Source organism: Aquarana catesbeiana, linkage group LG02 (genome assembly GCF_042186555.1).
Source record: "Aquarana catesbeiana isolate 2022-GZ linkage group LG02, ASM4218655v1, whole genome shotgun sequence".
Taxonomy (NCBI): Eukaryota; Metazoa; Chordata; class Amphibia; order Anura; family Ranidae; genus Aquarana; species Aquarana catesbeiana.
Window position 1 is genome coordinate 564642343 of NC_133325.1, and position 19992 is coordinate 564662334.

A 19992-nucleotide genomic window follows, 5' to 3' on the forward strand; every position below is an offset into this window, starting at 1 on the left:
CCGCCGATCACACAGGAAGAGGAGGAGGAGGATTGTGTCAGTATGGAGGTGGAGCCTGGCACTCAGCATCAGCAGCAGTCTTTAAGGGATCAGTCCCAAGAAACACATGGACTTGTACGTGGCTGGAAGGAGGTGGCTGCGGACCATGTCGTCCTTAGTGACCCAGAGGACTCCGGACCGAATGCCTCAGCAAACCTACGCTGCATGGCCTCCCTGATCCTGCAAAGCCTGCGTAAGGATCCTCGTATTCGTGGTATCAAGGTGAAGGACCAATACTGGCTGGCAACCCTCCTTGATCCACGTTACAAGGGTAAGGTTGCGGACCTTATCTTGCCATCGCAGAGGGAGCAGAGGATGAAACATCTTCGGGAGGCCTTGCAGAAAGGTCTGTGAAAAGCGTTCCCAGAGACTGGGAGGTTACAAACTCCTGTTTCTGGACAACGTGTTGCCGAGGCTTCGGTCAGTCAAAGAAGGAGCGGTGGAGAAGGTGGCCATCTGACCGATGCGTTCAGACAATTTTTTGGTCCGCAGCCCCAAGGTATGATCGGTTCCAGCAACCATCGCCAGCGTCTGTTTTACATGGTGCAGGAATACCTAGGGGCAAGATCTGACTTGGACACCTTTCCTACGGAAAATCCTCTGGGTTACTGGGTCTTGAGGATGGATCACTGGCCAGAGCATGCACAGTATGCAATTGAGATACTGGCCTGTCCTGCATCCAGCGTTCTTTCGGAACGCACATTCAGTGTTGCTGGAGGCTTTGTAACCGATCACAGGGTGCGTCTGTCCACCAACTCGGTTGATCGACTGACCTTCATAAAAATGAATCAGTCTTGGATCACCACCAGCTACCAAGCACCTGATGCTGATGTAACCGAATAATTTTTTTAAAAATCTCAGATCCCTTCAAAGACTGCCTATGCTGATGCTGAGTGACTATCCTGAGTAATTATTCAACTAGAGTATCTGTGAGGGGTTGCAGTGTTGTGGCACCAGCACCAGTGCCTAAGACACAATTTTTCAGCCCCTGTTTTGCAGGGGTGTGTAATTACAATTTTTGATGCAATACTTTGCAGCAGGGCTCGTTCCTGCGTTCCAACTAGAGTATCTGTGAGGGGTTGCAGTGTTGTGGCACCAGCCCCAGTGCCTAAGGCCCAATTTTTCAGCCCCTGTTTAACAGGGGGCGTGTAACTACAATTTTTGATGCAATACTTTGCAGCAGGTCTCATTTCTGTGTTCCAACTAGAGTATCTGTGAGGGGTTGCAGTGTTGTGGCACCAGCACCAGTGCCTAAGGCCCAATTTTTCAGCCCCTGTTCAACAGGGGCATGTAATTACAATTCTTGATCTAATATTTCACAGCAGGGCCCGTTTCTGCGCCCACCAAGAATGAGTGAGGACTAGTGTTGTGGCACTAGCACCACGACCACCAAAGGCCCAATTTTTCTGCCCCTGTTCAACAGGGGCATGTAATTACAATTCTTGATCTAATATTTCACAGCAGGGCCCTGTGAGGGCTTACAGTGTTGTGGCCACAACAACACCTAAGGCCCAAATTTCTGCTGAGTATACAGGGCAGGCCCCTACTTTCAAACATCCAACTTACAAACGACTCTTACTTGCAAACGGAAAGAGACAACAGGAAGTGAGATGAAATCTACCCCTAGGAAGGGAAATTCTCTCCTGTAAGAGTTAATATGGGAAAAACATTTCTCCTTTCCACTGATGCTTTAATCACCAATCCTTGTTTCACAAAAAAACTCAAATTTTCAAAAAACATTTGTCATTGGGACAAAAAATGAGGTGAAATCTTCTGAAGAGGAGCACAGACAGCAAAACAAATGTCACAGGGGTGGTAACCCTTCCCTTTGTTTTCCAAAAAGCTTAAAATAGATTTTTTGGCTGGAGCTAAACACGTTAAAAATGTACCAGTTCAAAATAACAAACAGATTCTACTTAACAACAAACCTACAGTCCCTGTCTTGTTTGCACCGCCTGTATACTGCTGTTCAGCGTATATAGGGCCTGGTGGCCACACGCCTTTCCTTTTTTTAATTTAGGTTCCCCTTAATATCCATACAAGACCCAAAGAGCCTGGTAATGGACTGGGGGTACCCATGCTGTTTGTCTCACTGATTTTCATCCATATTGCCAAGGACCCGACATTACATTAAAACCGCAAGCAATTTTAAATGACTTTTTTTCCTTTAAAAATTACATTTTGTGCAGGGACTGTTCTAAGCATAGGAAACACGTGCCACTTTACAGACATACTATAGACACCCCCCAGGTACGATATTTAAAGGAATATTTAACTTTTTTTTAACTTTAAGCATCATTAAAATCACTGCTCCCGAAAAAACGGCCGTTTTTAAAAGTTTTTTTTGCATTGATTCATGTCCCCTGGGGCAGGACCCGGGTTCCCAAATCCTTTTTAGGACAATACCATTCAAATTAGCCTTTTAAATGAGCACTTTTAATTTCGAACGTTCGAGTCCCATAGACGTCAATGGGGTTCTAACATTCGTGCAAATTTTCGGTCCGTTCGCAGGTTCTGGTGCAAATCAAACCGGGGGGTGTTCGGCTCATCCCTACTTTTAACACATGTTTGGAACCATTGACAACTATACAGCGATCAGTGCTATAAAAATACACTGATTACTGTAAAAATGTCACTGGCAGGGAAGGGCTTAACACTAGGGGGCAATCAAGGGATTAACTGTGTTCCCTCACTGTGTTCTAACTGAAGGGGGGTTGGGACTGACTTGGGGAGGAGACCGATCGGTGTTCATACATACTACCCTGAAAGAACCGGGATTTGTGTGTTTACACTGGGCACTCGCATCGGCTCCAGCAGCGAGCCGTGAGCACGTGCGCGCCCCCTAGCGGCCACAATGGGAAGCGAGGTAAGGTAACGTCGATTTGCCCAGCCGAACCATCCTGCCGCAGCAAAACTGCGGCGGCTGGTCGGCAAGTGGTTAAGAGGAACCAGTGACTAGTGTTAAGTGTCCTTCGCGCTATCAGTTCTGTATAATAAAAATAAACATGAAATAAATGCAGTAAAACCTTGAATGTGCACTGTGACACATATAAATAAAAGTAACAAATCAAAATGTGATCTCGCGCAATAATTTCATAACCTGGGATAAATTACCTTTAAGTAAATATGATAGAAATGTGGCGATACAAATCGTGTGGTAAAGATGATGACGTAAAGTTACCATTTAACCTAAGTGCATAATTATATAAATATTCTATAATAAATGATCTGTAATAATCAGTTATTACACATGTGAAATGCTATTACATAGCTAATAAGTGCTACCAAAAATACCAGTAAATAAAGTGTAATAAATAGTGAATTGTCCAACTAAATAATAATAAATGGAAAGATTAGGTCCTCAAAGATGGATGGACTGTTGTAGGAAGTTCTAAATAGAGATATGATGTGGATCCAATTGATGGTTTCTTAATCGTGAAGTGTAATAGTGTTGCCCTTCAAACTTCCTGTAAATATGGTCTCTCAGAACTCTCACCTCAAGAATGTTGTGTCATAGCTTTAATGGGTACTGGTCCATGGATGTTGTCACTGCTATATGTCAGTGCTGCTGATCGTGGATCTCTCCTCCAGGATCCCCTGCTGTGACTCCTAAAGTAGCTCCGGTTTGGTCAGCCCGGTTTGGTCAGCCCGATATAGAGGGTGAAGAAGGGAGAGAAGAGAGGGGGCTCCACTGAATTACCACCGAGTCCTGTAGATAATCTAAAAATTTTCAGGCCGGTAATATCCCGCAGTGTGTGGAGCATCCTCCACACACTGCGAGATGTTAACGGCCTGAACAGCTACTTGATCCGATTCACTCTCATGTTATGAACCAGGATTAGAAAAGATTCCGCAGGCATAAAGATTACTACTATTGCTCCTTGCTGTGAAATTTTTAGATTATCTACAGGACTCGGTGGTAATTCAGTGGAGCCCCCTTTCTTCTCTCCCTTCTTCACCCTCTATATCGGGCTGACCAAACCGGAGCTACTTTAGGAGTCACAGCAGGGGATCCTGGAGGAGAGATCCACGATCAGCAGCACTGACATATAGCAGTGACAACATCCATGGACTAGTACCCATTAAAGCTATGACACAACATTCTTGAGGTAAGAGTTCTGAGAGACCATATTTACAGGAAGTTTGAAGGGCAACACTATTACACTTAACGATTAAGAAACCATTAATTGGATCCATATCATATCTCTATTTAGAACTTCCTACAACAGTCCATCCATCTTTGAGGACCTAATCTTTCCATTTATTATTATTTATTTGGACAATTCACTATTTATTAACTTTATTTACTGGTATTTTTGGTAGCACTTATTAGCTATGTAATAGCATTTCACATGTGTAATAACTGATTATTACAGATCATTTATTATAGAATATTCATATAATTATGCACTTAGGTTAAATGGTAGCTTTACATCACCATCTTTACCACACGATTTGTATCACCACATTTCTAACATATTTACTTAGAGGTAATTTATCCCAGGTTATGAAATTATTGCGCAAGATCACATTTTGATTTAAGAGGAACCAGTGTTGGGTGGAAGGTGGCCAATGTTCTTTTCCTCCCTTTCTTCCCCCTTGTTTTGTCCTTTTATGCCCTAAGAAGACCGTTAGGGAGTACAAGTGTGGACAATAAACTGGGAAGGGGGGCGAGGGTGAATCCTGAGGTTTATATTTGCCAAGTTGACAGTGGAGGTTCGTATATGTTTTTAGTCTTTGGCTAAGTTACTCCTTGCCAGGATGTGACCGTCAATACACAAACCTATTATCATGGTGTGATTCTCATGCTCATTATGTGACTTGCTGTAAGAGGCTGACCAGAGGCAGCAAGCGCTATTTAACTTACCTCAGTGCATGCTTTGGGGGTCAACAATTATTGGCGAGTTCAGTCCCTGGTGGGAACACTGGTGGTGAGAGGAACAGGACTACACGGAGCACAAGTCACTTTCAAGAACCTTGGAGATGTGGAAGCACTTTTGAATGAATTTTTTTGCAAAGAAGAACATTATATGTATATAACAGATTTGAACTTTATATCACAGACTCATTTTATATTATAGGAGTATTATTTAAATTATGCACTTTGTATTGATATTTGCATTATTAGGATAATACAGGGTAGCACAGCTATTTTATGATTTAAGATCTATGGCCCTCAGGCAACACACTTCCAATCTACACATATACCTATGCTCCAATTCTTTCTGATGAAAAGGGCATGTCCCTTGAAATGTGAAATACCGCATCTGTCACTAGGTGTCCCCTGAGTCTCATAGCCAGTGTGTGTGTGGTCCAGAACAAGACTGACTGCTTGGTTTATAGTGATGCCTATGATCAGACTGGTTTGTGAGTATATTCTTATGTATTTTTTTCAATAATGGTAACTGAGGTAATGCATGAGGTTGGTGTGTCCCCTTTTTGTTTCTCTTGTCAAGTTTCCTGATGGTGATGGCAGCGAACCATGCATGCGTAATGTGTGTTGAAACAGCTACAGAAATCTGTGAGAAAGGATAACAATATAGGAGCATATTTTGGAAACACGAACAGATCGTTGTTACCCTTTGACAGGAAGTCCAGAACAAGGAAGTTATTGGCAGGATCAGCAGGTATGATTTTTAATGAAATCTGCTGATTTAAAAATATTAAAAATTTCTCCTCAAATTGCATTAACATGTTAGTTCTTCTATGAGATTCTAACGATTGGGTTTTACATATATTTAAAATACATAGCACATTCTTCTTATTTACATGCACATAAATATAATCCCTAGGAAACATGATGTACTCGGAACTCTGGAGTGTTCATGTTTATATACCAGTGTCAATGTACATATCAGCATGAGCAATTTAATAAATCCTCTTTCATTACAGGTAGAGGACCTGGTAGTAAACATTTAATTCATTTAAATAGAACTAGGAATATACTAAAAATATTTTGCATTTGTTACACCTGTGCCAACTTATAATATTATTATATTCAATTATTTATTGTTAAATGCGGTAAATGAAATTATTTAGGACCCATTCATACCAGCTATTTGTGGTAGTGTATTTCTGTACATTGCACTGTGATGCAATGCATATCCATTGGCTGGTGTGTTGGGGAGCAATTTGAAGCATGTCACACCAACACACTTAACGTGCATTGTGGTAATGCATGTGTTACTTCAAATACAGTTGTAATAAAAAGTATGTGAACCCTTTTGGAGTGATATGGATTTCTGCACAAATTGGTCATAAAATGTGATCTGATCTTCATCTAAGTCACAACCATAGACAATCACAGTCTGCTTAAACTAATAACACACAAAGAATTAAATGTTACCATGTTTTTATTGAACACACCATGTAAACATTCACAGTGCATGTGGAAAAAGTATGTGAACCCTTGGATTTAATAACTGGTTGAACCTCCTTTGGCAGCAATAACTTCAACCAAACCTTTCCTGTAGTTGCAGATCAGACGTGCACAATGGTCAGGAGTAATTCTTGACCATTCCTCTTTACAGAACTGTTTCAGTTCAGCAATATTCTTGGGATGTCTGGTGTGAATCGCTTTCTTGAGGTCGTGCCACAGCATCTCAATCGGGTTGGGTTCAGGACTCTGACTGGGCCACTCCAGAAGGCGTATTTTCTTCTGTTTAAGCCATTCTGTTGTTGATTTACTTCTATGCTTTGGGTCGTTGTCCTGTTGCAACACCCATCTTCTGTTGAGCTTCAGCTGGTGGACAGATGGCCTTAAGTTCCCCTGCATATTGTCTTGATAAACTTGGGAATTCATTTTTCCTTCTATGATAGCAATCTGTCAAGGCCCTGATGCAGCAAAGCAGCCCCAAACCATGATGCCCCCACCACCATACTTCACAGTTGGGATGAGGTTTTGATGTTGGTGTGCTGTGCCTCTTTTTCTCCACACATAGTGTTGTGTGTTTCTTCCAAACAACTCAACTTTGGTTTCATCTGTCCACAGAATATTTTGCCAGAACTGCTGTGGAACATCCAGGTGCTCTTGTGCAAACTGTGAACGTGCAGCAATGTTTTTTTTGGACAGCAGTGGCTTCCTCTGTGGTATCCTCCCATGAAATCCATTCTTGTTTAGTGTTTTACGTATTGTAGATTCGCTAACAGGGATGTTAGCATATGCTAGAGACTTTTGTAAGTCTTTAGCTGACACTCTAGGATTATTCTTCACCTCATTGAGCAGTCTGCGCTGTGCTCTTGCAGTCATCTTTACAGGATGTCCACTCCTAGGGAGAGTAGCAGCAGTGCTGAACTTTCTCCATTTATAGACAATATGTCTTACCGTGGACTGATGAACAGCAAGGCTTTTGGAGATACTTTTATAACCCTTTTCAGCTTTATGCAAGTCAGCAATTCTTAATCGTAGGTCTTCTGAGAGCTCTTTTGTGTGAGGCATCTGTCAGATCCTTCACTTACCAGACAGGTGAGTCCGCTTGGGCAGAGGGTAGGCTCCCTTACGTATCCAATTCGGGGCCCCTGATAGAGCAGACAGGAAGCCCGCGAATATGGAGTGGTATGAGGGCCTGGTGTTTGGATCCTGGAGAAAGGTGGTCTTTCCAGCAGCAGGTAGAACTCAGGAATACTGGAACTGATGCTGAGCAGGAGCTTATCAGGTTGGTCACACACAGGCAGAGGTCGGCAATGGGCTGGCAGCAATGGTACAAAGGGAGCAGGCAGAAGCAAGGTCAAACAAGCCGGGGTCGGGTTCAGGCAGCAGTCAAGGAAGTCCAAGGGGCAAGCCGGGTCACAATGGGTCAAACTTCAGAGATACGGAACACAGAGAGGATCACGGAACTAGACACAGAGCTGTTGATCAGGCAGCACCGAACAGGGATAGAGGCAGACTTAAATAGGCCGATTGGCGCCAAAACGCCGCGTTCGTGCACGCGCCGATCCGCCAAAGCGCCCCCGCACGCGCCCGAGCGTGCCCCCGACACTGGCGTGCACGCCACCACCACTGGGCACGCCCGCGGTAACGCCCATAGGCGAACGCACGCACGCTCGGACGCCACCCTGCACGCCACGGCCGGCCAGACCAGACACGCCAGTGCCCCCAGGAACACGCGCCCCAGTACGCACAGGAACCCGAGCACCAACGCGCCCCGGCGCCCAACCAGGTTACCTCTCTGACAGTGCCCCCTCCTCAAGGGCATACTCTGGATGCCCAGCTGGGCCATTTTTGAGGCATGAGAAGCTTTAAAAGACTGTAGGAGTTCCCTGGCGTGCAAGTTGCTCTCTGGCTCCCAAGAATTATCTTCGGGCCCATAGCCCTTCCATTTTACAAGGTATTGAACTTGGTTGCGTCTTCTTCTGCAATCTAAAATTGCCTCCACCTCGAACTCCTCTTCGCCATTAACTACGATAGGCTTGGGTGGGCCAATACTACGGCCAACAAAGGAGTTGGGGGTGACCGGCTTCAAGAGGGACACATGGAAGACTGGGTGTATCCGCAGGGCGTTAGGAAGGTCAAGTTCATATGCCACATCGTTAATTTTTCTTTTCACCAGAAAAGGACCCAAGTATTTAGGGCCTAGTTTTCTGGACGGACAGGCCAACTTAAGGTTAGTAGACGATAACCAGACAGAGTTGCCCGGTTCCAGAGCAAGTTCTCCACGTCTCTTCCTGTCAAAAATTCTTTTGTAGTCTTCTTGAGCTTTGGTCATGGTATCCTGCAGTAGTTTGTTAATATTTGAGAAAAAGTCCAAGGTTTCGGATACTGCAGGGACAGGGCACTCGGGAATAGACCCAGGTAAGAAGGATGGATGGAAACCATAGTTAGCATAGAATGGTGACTGATTGGTAGCTGAGTGCAGTGAGTTATTGTAAGAAAACTCCGCGATGGGGAGCAGGGAAGCCCAGTCATCCTGGGAGAACGCAGAAAAACAGCGGAGGTATTGCTCCAAGGTCTGATTCGTCCTCTCGGTTTGTCCATTTGACTGGGGGTGATAGGCCGAAGAAAATGATAATTCAATCTCTAGGGAGCCACAGAGGGCTTTCCAAAATCTGGAGGTAAATTGGACGCCTCTGTCGGAAACTATGTTGGTTGGTACTCCATGCAATCTGATGATTTCTTTAATAAAGATGGTAGCGGTTTCCATGGCCGAAAGGGTGCCCTTCATGGGGAGAAAGTGGGCCATTTTAGACAGCCTGTCTACCACAACAAAGATGGAAGAGAAACCTTCTGATGGGGGGAGTTCAACAATAAAGTCCATTGAAATCATGGCCCACGGTCTCTCTGGGACTGGTAATGGTCTCAACAGACCCCATGCTCTTGCCCGGCTACTCTTGCTTCTGGCACAAGTATTACAGGACTCAACGTATTCCTTGCAGTCTTTAGCAAGGTGAGGCCACCAGAAGGTGCGTTGGACGAGATCAATTGTCTTCCGTGTGCCGAAGTGACCGGCCAATTTGTGATCATGGCACAAGTTTAACACCCGTACTTTTAGCTCCTCAGGGACCACAATTTTGTTTTTGTACCAGAACAGCCCATCTTTGGTACAAGCTTCAGCAGGTGATGACATTCCCATAGAGGACTGTCTGATCTGAGAGATGAGATCCTCCTGTAAGATCAGGAAATTCCCAGAAGGGAGGATGGTGTCTGGAGGCAGGGTCTTCTCTGAATCAAGGAACATTCGGGAGAGGGCGTCGGATTTGACATTCTTGGATCCGGGTCTGTAGGTAATGTGAAAAATAAATCGGGAAAAAAAAAGTGCCCATCTGGCTTGCCGGGGTTTAAGTCTCTTAGCCGTCCTTAGATATTCTAAATTTTTGTGGTCTGTGTAGACCAAAATGGAGTGAGCTGCACCCTCCAGGAGATAACGCCATTCCTCCAGAGCTGCCTTGATGGCTAGAAGTTCCCGATCTCCCACGTCATAGTTCCTCTCGGAAGAGGAGAGCTTGCGTGAAAAGAATCCCACAGGGTACAGGAGTGCTTTAGCACCTTGTCTTTGTGAGAGCACGGCTCCAACCGCGACTTCGGAAGCATCCACTTCTAAGACGAAAGGCAAGGCAGGATTGGGGTGTTTGAGGATGGTGGCTGAAGTAAACAGAGCTTTGAGTTTTTCAAAGGCCACTTGCGCCTTAGGGGTCCAGCAGAACCGGACTCCCTGTTTGATGAGTTCCGTAATGGGAGTTATTATTGAAGAAAATCCTTTAATGAATTTTCTATAAAAATTGGCGAAGCCAATAAAGCGCTGTACTCCTTTTTTGTCTACAGGTGCAGGCCAATCCAAGATAGCAGATACCTTTTGCGGGTCCATTTTGATACCGTCAGGAGAGATGACCAAGCCTAGGAACTATATGGATTGGAGCTCGAACTCACATTTTTCGAGTTTGGCATAAAGCCCATGTTGTCTAAGTCGGGTAAGTACGTTTCGCACGTGTTTGCGATGGTCAGCCAGGGAAGCAGAGAAAACCAGGATATCGTCCAGATAAACGATGACGTATAGGTCCAGAAAGTCATGAAAGACATCGTTGACGAAGTGCTGGAATGTGGCTGGCGCATTGCACAGGCCAAAGGGCATGACGAGGTACTCGTAGTGCCCGAATCGAGTACGAAAGGCCATCTTCCATTCGTCCCCCTCTCTTATGCGGATCAAATTGTAGGCTCCGCGGAGGTCCAGCTTGGTGAAGACGGTAGCAGATCCTAATCTCTGAAATAGTTCGGGCACTAGAGGTAGCGGATATCTGTTCTTTATAGTAATTTTATTGAGTTCCCGGTAATCGATGCAGGGACGTAAGGAATGATCTTTCTTCTCTACAAAAAAGATGCCTGCACCTGCTGGAGATGTGGAGGGACGAATGAATCCTTTCTTTAGGTTTTCGTCAATATAGGCTTTCAAGGTGCCCAGCTCCTGCTCAGTTAAGGGAAAAATCCTCCCGAAGGGAACTTCAGTTCCGGGTAAAAGTTCTATCGGGCAATCGTAGGGTCTATGTACCGGAAGGGTTTCTGCCCCCTTTTTGCTGAACACGTCCAGGAAATCCCGGTAGGGTTCGGGAAGGTTTTGATAAGACTTGGTTTCTGAGTCTAGGCAAAGGCATTGAGAGGATGTCATGGGGGTCCCCCGTAAACAGTGTTGTTTGCAATACTCAGATGAAAACTGGATCTTGCCTGTGGACCAATTGATACTGGGATTGTGAGCCTGTAGCCAAGGCATTCCTAAGATAATTGGAAAGAGAGGAGATGAGATGACATCCAGGCGTAAAAGTTCCTGGTGTTCCGGGCCAATGGTGGCCAGTAGAGGAACAGTTTCCTGGGTAACAGGTCCGGAGCTGAGGGTGGAGCCGTCCGCTAAGAAAACTGCCAGTCCCTGGGCCTTGGGTTGGATAGGAATATGATGATTTTCAATGAAGGTCCGGTCAATGAATCCGCTACATGCTCCCGAATCAATGACTGGGATGTTCCTTCCAGGTAGCTGTAATATAACAGAGAGTGTTAGATGGTTACCGGATCTGGGTGAAAAAGGTGCACACAAAGAGGAGGACGGCAGGCACTTACGTCTCTTGTTGGGGCATGTCCTTGCAAAGTGTCCCGACTCTCCACAGTACAGGCACAGATTGAGTGTGCGTCTGCGCGTTTTCTCTTCTGGGGTCAAAGAGGGACGGAGCAGTCCTAGCTGCCTGGGTTCAGGAGCTTCCTGAGTTGAAACAGACGGGACAGGAGGAGCTTGGTTCGGGGCACTAGGAGCCCTGGGCAACATCCAAGTGAGGCGTGGATGGCCAATGGACCTCTCAGAACGTCTTTCTCTAAGGCGGCGGTCAATCTGGATTGACAGGTTTATGAGCTCATCCAGTGTCTGAGGTACCCCTACCCGTGCCAATTCGTCTTTAAGAGGGTCAGACAACCCCAGCCGGTATTGGTGACGCAAGACCGCGTCGTTCCACTCCGTGTCAGAGCTCCAACGCCTAAACTCCACAGCGTAATCTTCGGCCGCTCTGCGGCCTTGTTGTAGGGAGTGCAAGGCGGCTTCTGCCATGGCTGTTAGCAGGGGGTCCTCGTATAACTGTGACATTGCACTGAAGAGGTCATTCAAGGAATCCAGAGATCTGGCTTTTTGCTCCAGCAGGTGATGGGCCCAGGTCTGAGGCTCGCCGGTCAAAAGAGATATGATGAACCCCACCTTGGTGGCCTCCAGGGAAAACGTACGGGGTTGCAAGGCAAAATAAAGTTTGCATGCATTGCGGAACGCCCGGAACTTGCAACGTTCTCCGGAGAACTTTTCAGGTGTAGGCACCCTGGGCTCTGGTGGGAGCATTACTACAGAGGGTGCTGAGGCAGGATTAGCAGGTGCTGCTCCCTGAGGAGATGCTAAGAGGGCCTGGACCTGTCCTTCCAGTCTTGTATAGCCCTCCTGTAAGCTTTTAACTGCTTGGGTGAGGCCCGCTAGGTGCCTGCAAAGTTCATCCATGGGGGAGGCCCCCTGCCCGGACTCAGTCATGGCTGCCTGATACTGTCAGGTCCTTCACTTACCAGACAGGTGAGTCCGCTTGGGCATAGGGTAGGCTCCCTTACGTATCCGATTCGGGGCCCCTGATAGAGCAGACAGGAAGCCCGCGAATACGGAGTGGTATGAGGGCCTGGTGTTTGGATCCTGGAGAAAGGTGGTCTTTCCAGCAGCAGGTAGAACTCAGGAATACTGGAACTGATGCTGAGCAGGAGCTTATCAGGTTGGTCACACACAGGCAGAGGTCGGCAATGGCTGGCAGCAACGGTACAAAGGGAGCAGGCAGAAGCAAGGTCAAACAAGCCGGGGTCGGGTTCAGACAGCAGTCAAGGTAGTCCAAGGGGCAAGCCGGGTCACAACGGGTCAAACTTCAGAGATACGGAACACAGAGAGGATCACGGAACTAGACACAGAGCTGTTGATCAGGCAGCACCGAACAGGGATAGAGGCAGACTTAAATAGGCCGATTGGCGCCAAAACGCTGCGCTCGTGCACGCGCCGATTCACCAAAGCGCCCCGCGCCCCCGCACGCGCCCGAGCGCGCCCCCGACACCGGTGTGCACGCCAACACCACCGGGCACGCCCGCGGTAACGCCCATAGGCGAACGCGCGTACGCACGCATGCCCGGACGCCACCCTGCACGCCACGGCCGGCCAGACCAGACACGCCAGTGCCCCCAGGAACACGCGCCCCAGTACGCACAGGAACCCGAGCACCAACGCGCCCGGCGCGCACCGTGCCCAACCAGGTAACCTCTCTGACAGCATCATTCACATCAGGCAATGCTTCTTGTAAAAAGAAAACCCAGACCTGGTATTTGTTTTTTATAGGGCAGCTGTAACCAACACCTCCAATCTCATCTCATTGATTGGACTCCAGTTGGCTGACACATCACTCCAATTAGCTCTTGGAGAGCTCATTAGTCTAGGGGTTCACATACTTTTTCCACCTGCACTGTGAATGTTTACATGGGGTGTTCAATAAAAACATGGTAACATTTAATTCTTTGTGTGTTATTAGTTTAAGCAGACTGTGATTGTCTATTGTTGTGACTTAGATGAAGATCAGATCACATTTTATGACCAATTTGTGCAGAAATCCATATCATTTCAAAAGGGTTCACATACTTTTTATTGCAACTGTAAGTGATGTGAAAGGGCCCTTTTTTGGCTATATTTGAAAATATTACTTCTTACCATTTATATTTTATACTGAATTTTTTGTGCTGAAAATGTTTCAGAAATGACTATTCTTAAGTCATTTATTTCTTAAAGTGTATGTAAAACCTAACAATGAGCTTCTCTTATTTACTCTATTTGATCTGTTAAATATACATTTGGAAGCAACAATATATGTTTTATAAGTTTAAACAAAATGCCTAATGATCTTGTTGAAAGTTCAGAGCTGTCCTGTGTTCTGTGCTCTCTGCATGTGTTATCTCAAAGAGACTTTTCAGCCCTTCCTGTTCATATCTTGTATTACAAGCCCATTAGTCTCTATGCTATTGATAACAAAACAATAGGAGTTTTTGATTAGTTTAGCAAAAGACATTGGGCAGGCTGACACCACTCAGTCCACAAAAATGAAGTGTGCTGTCAGCTCAGGTAAGAGCTGAGTGCATTTCTGTCAGATCAACAAGAATATTTCTGTATTTGCAGGATCGTTGAGGGCATAAAACATAGCAGAGGTGGCATGTTTTGCAGAGATGTCTTGCATATGTGTTTTTTTATTTAATACTTTATGTATCAGTTACCTAGGACATGCATGCATATGAGGGGTTCTCAGGGTTTCAGCCCAATCTGAAAATTGACATTAAAGCATATGTTGGTGGCAGGCAGATGGGTACGCAGATGAAATGCATAATGTAGTGCATTTGTGAACCAATGAGGTTGGGAGGCTTTCTCTCCCAATCAGAAAACTCCAGTTGTTGTATTTACAGCACTGTGAAATGTAGTGAAGCCTCATCATTGACTCACAGTGCTATATTTTCTTTTCCCTTGTCTAAATGCTGATGCACAGAAAATTACATGAGGACAGTACAAAGACTCTGTTTTTAAAGCAGTCGTAAAAGGCTAAAGGTTTTTTTTTAACCCTAATGCATTCTCTGCATTAAGGGAACAAAACCTTCCATGATCAGCTCCCTCCCAGCCCCCCAAGTACTTTCCTAAATCCTTTCTCTATCCAGTGTTATGCTGCTCTCTCTCTCTCCCCCCTCACAGGACTCAGAGGCAGCAGTGGGAGCCATTGGCTCTCGCTGCTGTCAATCAAATCCTGTGAGAAGGCAGTGTCGGGCGGCCAGGCCAAGCCTTGCTTTGTGTGTCTAAAGAGGACTATTGCTATGGGGACACTTGGAAGGGAGAGGGAGCTGAAAGCACTAGCGAGGGGCCTCAGAACAGGGGGTTTGGGGCTGCTCTGTGCAAAACCATTGCACAGATCAGATAAGTATACCATCTTTATAAATGTAATTTAAAAAAAATAACTTTTACAATCCCTTTACCCCTTCCCGCCGACCGTACGCATATATGCGTACTCGGCTTTCCGGGGTTATACCGGGATGATGCCCGCAGCTGCAGGCATCATCCCGGTACCATTGTTTACAGCGGGCGATCGGCTACCCGTGTATAACAACCGATGCGGCTAAAAGCCGCTCGGCTGTTATACCGGAGGAGCGGGAGGGGACATCCCCCCCTCCCGCCGCCTCCCGCCGCTGTTACCGGGCCTCCCGTGCGATCGGGAGGCCCGGTGTCCGTTCGGCTGCCTTCGGCGGCTGGGGGCGGACTGGAACGAAGCTGCGAGCGGCTTCGTTCCAGCCTTCTTGTTGTAAACGCGGAAGCAACGTCATGACGTCACTTCCCGTTTACTCGGCTGCCAATGGCGCCGAATTTAAAAAAGTACACAGTATTCAGAATCGCCGTTTTCGGCAATCTGAATACTTTGAAGTGTAAAGGAGGGATGGGGGGTCTTTTAGACCCCCCATCCCTCCATAAAGAGTACCTGTCACCACATATTACTGTCACAAGGGATGTTTACATTGCTTGTGACAGCAATAAAAGTAAAAAAAAAAAAAAAAAAATTTTAAACACAATTTATAAAGTATAAAAATAAATTAAATAAAAAAAAATAAATTTTGAAAGTGCCCCTGTCCCCGTGAGCTCGCTCAGTGAAGAAAACGCATACGGAAGTCGCGCCGGCATATGTAAATGGTGTTCAAACCACACATGTGAGGTATCGCCGCGATCGTCAGAGCGAGAGCAATAATTCTAGCCCTAGACCTCCTCTGTAGCTCAAACCTGGTAACCGTAAAAAATTTTTAAAGCGTCGCCTATGGAAATTCAAAGGTACCGTAGTTCGTCGCCATTCCACGAGTGCGTGCAATTATAAAGGGTGACATGTTTGGTATCTATTTACTCGGCGTAACATCATCTTTCACATTATACAAAAAAATTGGGGTAACTTTACTGTTTGGTTTTTTTAAAATTCATGAAAGTGTCACTTTTCCAAAAATTTGCGTTTAAAACACCGCTGCACAAATACCGTGTGATAAAAAATATTGCAACAATCACCATTTTATTTTCTACATTCTCTACTAAAAAAATATATATAATGTTTGGGGGTTCTAAGTAATTTTCTAGCAAAAAATACGGATTTTAACTTGTAAACACCAAATTTCAAAAATAGGCTTAGTCATGAAAGGGTTAATCTCCCTAGAGTTAGGCCTCATTTACACCTGAGCATTTTGTAGCCAGAAGCTTCAAAACATGCAACATCCAATTCCCATTGTTTTCAATTGTGTCTGTCCACACCTGAGTGTAGTGTCGCTTGAAGCTTGTAACCTTAAAAACTACATATGGTTCTTCTGAGCTACAAGCTTCAAACTTAAAGCCTTTTGGCCTCAATAGACTTCAATGCCAGCACCTGAAATACGTAAGAACATGTTTGGGAAAATATGCAAAAACAAACATATTTTTTCCCTAATGACTTTCCATTGGCTAAAAATAATAAAAAATGCTGAAGCCTCAGATGTGCACAAAAATGTGCAAAAGTGCCCGTACAAATGCTAAAAAGCCTGTAAAACAGCCAAAGGTGCAAAGTACAAAATAACTCAATTCCTTATAAACAGACATGCCCAGAGAATGTAAATATTAAGTGAATTTAGTACCAGTTGCAGTGACCATAACCTGCCTGTCACACTATATAGAGTGGATATAGAAAGTATAAAAAGACAATGAGGTATAAACAAAAATGATAGCTGGCTTAAAAGTGAAATTCTCTAAAAAATGTGTACTGTGTTACAGTGGCGGCTGGTGCTCAAAAATTTTTTTTTTGGGGGGGGGCACCAATTGCAGCCACTTGTGTCCATCAAACGCAGCTATTGTGCCCATCAAACGCAGCCACTTGCCCATCAAATGCAGCCACCTGTGCCCATCAAATGCAGCCACTTGTGCCCAAACGCAGCCATTGTGCCCATCAAATGCATCCATTGTGCCCATTAAACACAGCCACTTGTGCCCATCAAACCCAGCCACTTGTGCCCAATGCAGCCACTTGTGCCCATCAAATGCAGCCACTTGTGCCCATCAAATGCAGCCACCTGTGCCTATCAAATGCAACCACTTGTGCCCAGCCCATCAAATGCAGCCACTTGTGCCCATCAAACGCAGCCATCTATGCCCATCAAATGCAGTCACCTGTGCCCATCAAATGCAGCCACCTGTGCCCATCAAATGCAGCCACCTGCCCATCAAATGCAGCCACCTGTGCCCATCAAATGCAGCCACTTGCCCATCAAATGCAGCCACTGTGCCCATCAAATGCAGCTACTTGTCCATCAAATGCAGCCACCTGTGCCCATCAAATGCAGCCACTTGTGCCCATAAATTGCATTCCATTGTGCCCATCAAATGCAGCCACTTGTGCCCATAAAACGCAGCCATTGTACCTATCAAACGCAGCCACTTGCCCATCAAATGCAGCCACCTGTGCCCATCAAATGCAGCCACTTGTACCCAAATGCAGCCACTTGTGCCCATCAAACACGGCCACTTATGCCCAAATGCAGCCACTTGTGCCCATCATATGCAGCCACTTGTGCCCATCAAACGCAGCCACCTGTGCCCATCAAATGCAGCCACTTGTGTCCATCAAACACAGCCACCTGTGCCCATCAAATGCAGCCACTTGCCCATCAAATGCAGCCACCTGTGCCCATCAAACACAGCCACCTGTGCCCACCAAATGCAGCCACTTGCCCATCAAATGCAGCCACCTCTGCCCACCAAATGCAGCCACTTGCCCACCAAACGCAGCCACCTGTGCCCATTAAATGCAGTCACCTGTGCCCACCAAATGCAGCAACTTGTCCATCAAATGCAGCCACTTGTGCCCACCAAATGCAGCCACTGTGCCCACCGACCCCCCCCACTTGCGGGGTTTGCGGCTCTGGCTGCATCCCCCCCCCACTTGCGGATTGTGGCTCTGGCACCCGAGGGGGGTATAGAATATTGTCAGGAAGCCATCCCCAAATTCCATGCTTTTTTCTTAATGACTGCTTATGTTTTTTTTTTGTTTGTTTCTTTTATGTTTTTTTAACCAGATCTTTTTGGATTTCTTACTTAGCCGATCACTATTTTATTGTACTTGCTATTTTTAGAACTCTTGTATACATACCAATAGCATTTGCTTATATAGGGATTTACCTAATTGGAAAATGACTTGCCATTTTAAAGCAATATGCTATCACAACATATTCTGCACCCTTTCGCCAAGGAAATTCAACAGCAAATATTATGTAACTAAATGTCCGATGTTTCTCTACTGCATTCTCATCAATTCTTCTTTTCTTACAGGCCTTGTATCTAGTAGATTATTACATAAAAATGTATGTGTAATATAATACATAGCTCCCAACTATCCCTGATTTAAAGGGACTGTCCCTCTTTCCTCCTCATTTGTCCCTCATTTTGGTCTGATCTTTATAGTTGTATATAAAATGCACATTTTTATCTTTCAAAAGGTGTTTCCCAGTGCTAAACCTTTCATCCAATTTTAAATTGCAGCATTTGTAAAATTCAAAAGCCAGTATAAAGGAATAATAGTGGTAAAAAAAACACTTGGGTTGAATGATTATTTTTTGTATAATTCTTCTATAAGGGGGAGTGGCAGTGGGTGTGTCCTATGACTAAATTATTTTGTAAATTGTTGTCCCTCATTCTCATCTCAAAAAGTTGGAGGGTATGTAATATATTAATATGTAATTGGTAAAAAATGGGATGTAAATTCAGGCTAACATAAAAATAATACTGTAAATTGTTTTCTCTCATAAGAATGTCTCTATTTCATTAATGTCCTCTTTATACTCAAATATATGAGTGTGAGGTAAATGCTATGTTGATTATACGGAATGGCCCAATTATTTTTACATTAGCATTTTAGTTATTTTACCTTTGTCACTAACTAAATTACCACTAGGGATGAAAGAATCTGTCTGGATTTAGTTTGAGTTCAGTTTCACAAATTTGTTTGAATTTCAAAGTTAGTAACATTTTCAGTAAATCCCATTGATGGGCACATTTTTTAGATACTGTGAAACAAAAGGCATGGAGGACATGTACCAATGCAACAATTAAAAATAAATAAAAACAATATCTCTGCCTACACAGTACTTTTAGCTCTTTCTAGCAGCTCCAAAACACACTGACAATATGGCTGCTGCAGTTTTAGCTGTCTGTAAGGGTGCTATTCTGATCACCATTGTAAGGAGAGCATTTCTCCAACTGATCTCCAATGTAATGGCCCGAACACACGATCCGAAAATCATACGAAAAATAACGTTTTTAAAGCGATCATACGATAATCGGATCGTTAGTACAGAGCTTTCGAGACCCGATCACGACAGCTGATCCGATATTATCTGATTGGACAAGCAAGAAAATTTTTGTTTAATCACTACAGTTGTCGTCCGAAAATACAATATAAATACACTACAACACATTAAATCACTTCCTTTTCTTTTATTCTGTCCGTACGGGAATTTCTGTAACCTCTTCTTTTTTAAAATGCTACTGGCATGAAAAAAAGAACACATGATCTGTCATCTGATTTTCCAATCATGTGTACGGGCCATAAGGTACATTCTTCCTTCTGATGGCAATTAATTATTCTAGGAGGGGTTCTCCAAGACCAGAAAATTATTTCATGGGTTCCTCTGGGGTAAAATGGTTTAGAAGTGCTGCAGTAGAAGGGGAAGAAAACTGTTACAGAGGACCATTTAAACTACAGCCTATAGAAACAGTGACCCCTTGTATCCACAAAAGCTATCATATATTAAAGAGAGAAATTCTAGTTTTTCCTGTACAATATACACATTAGGGATTATTTAAAAAGGCAAATCAACTTTGCACTACAAATGCACTTGGAAGTGCAGTCGCTGTAGATCTGAGGGGAACATGCAAGGAAAATAAAAAACAG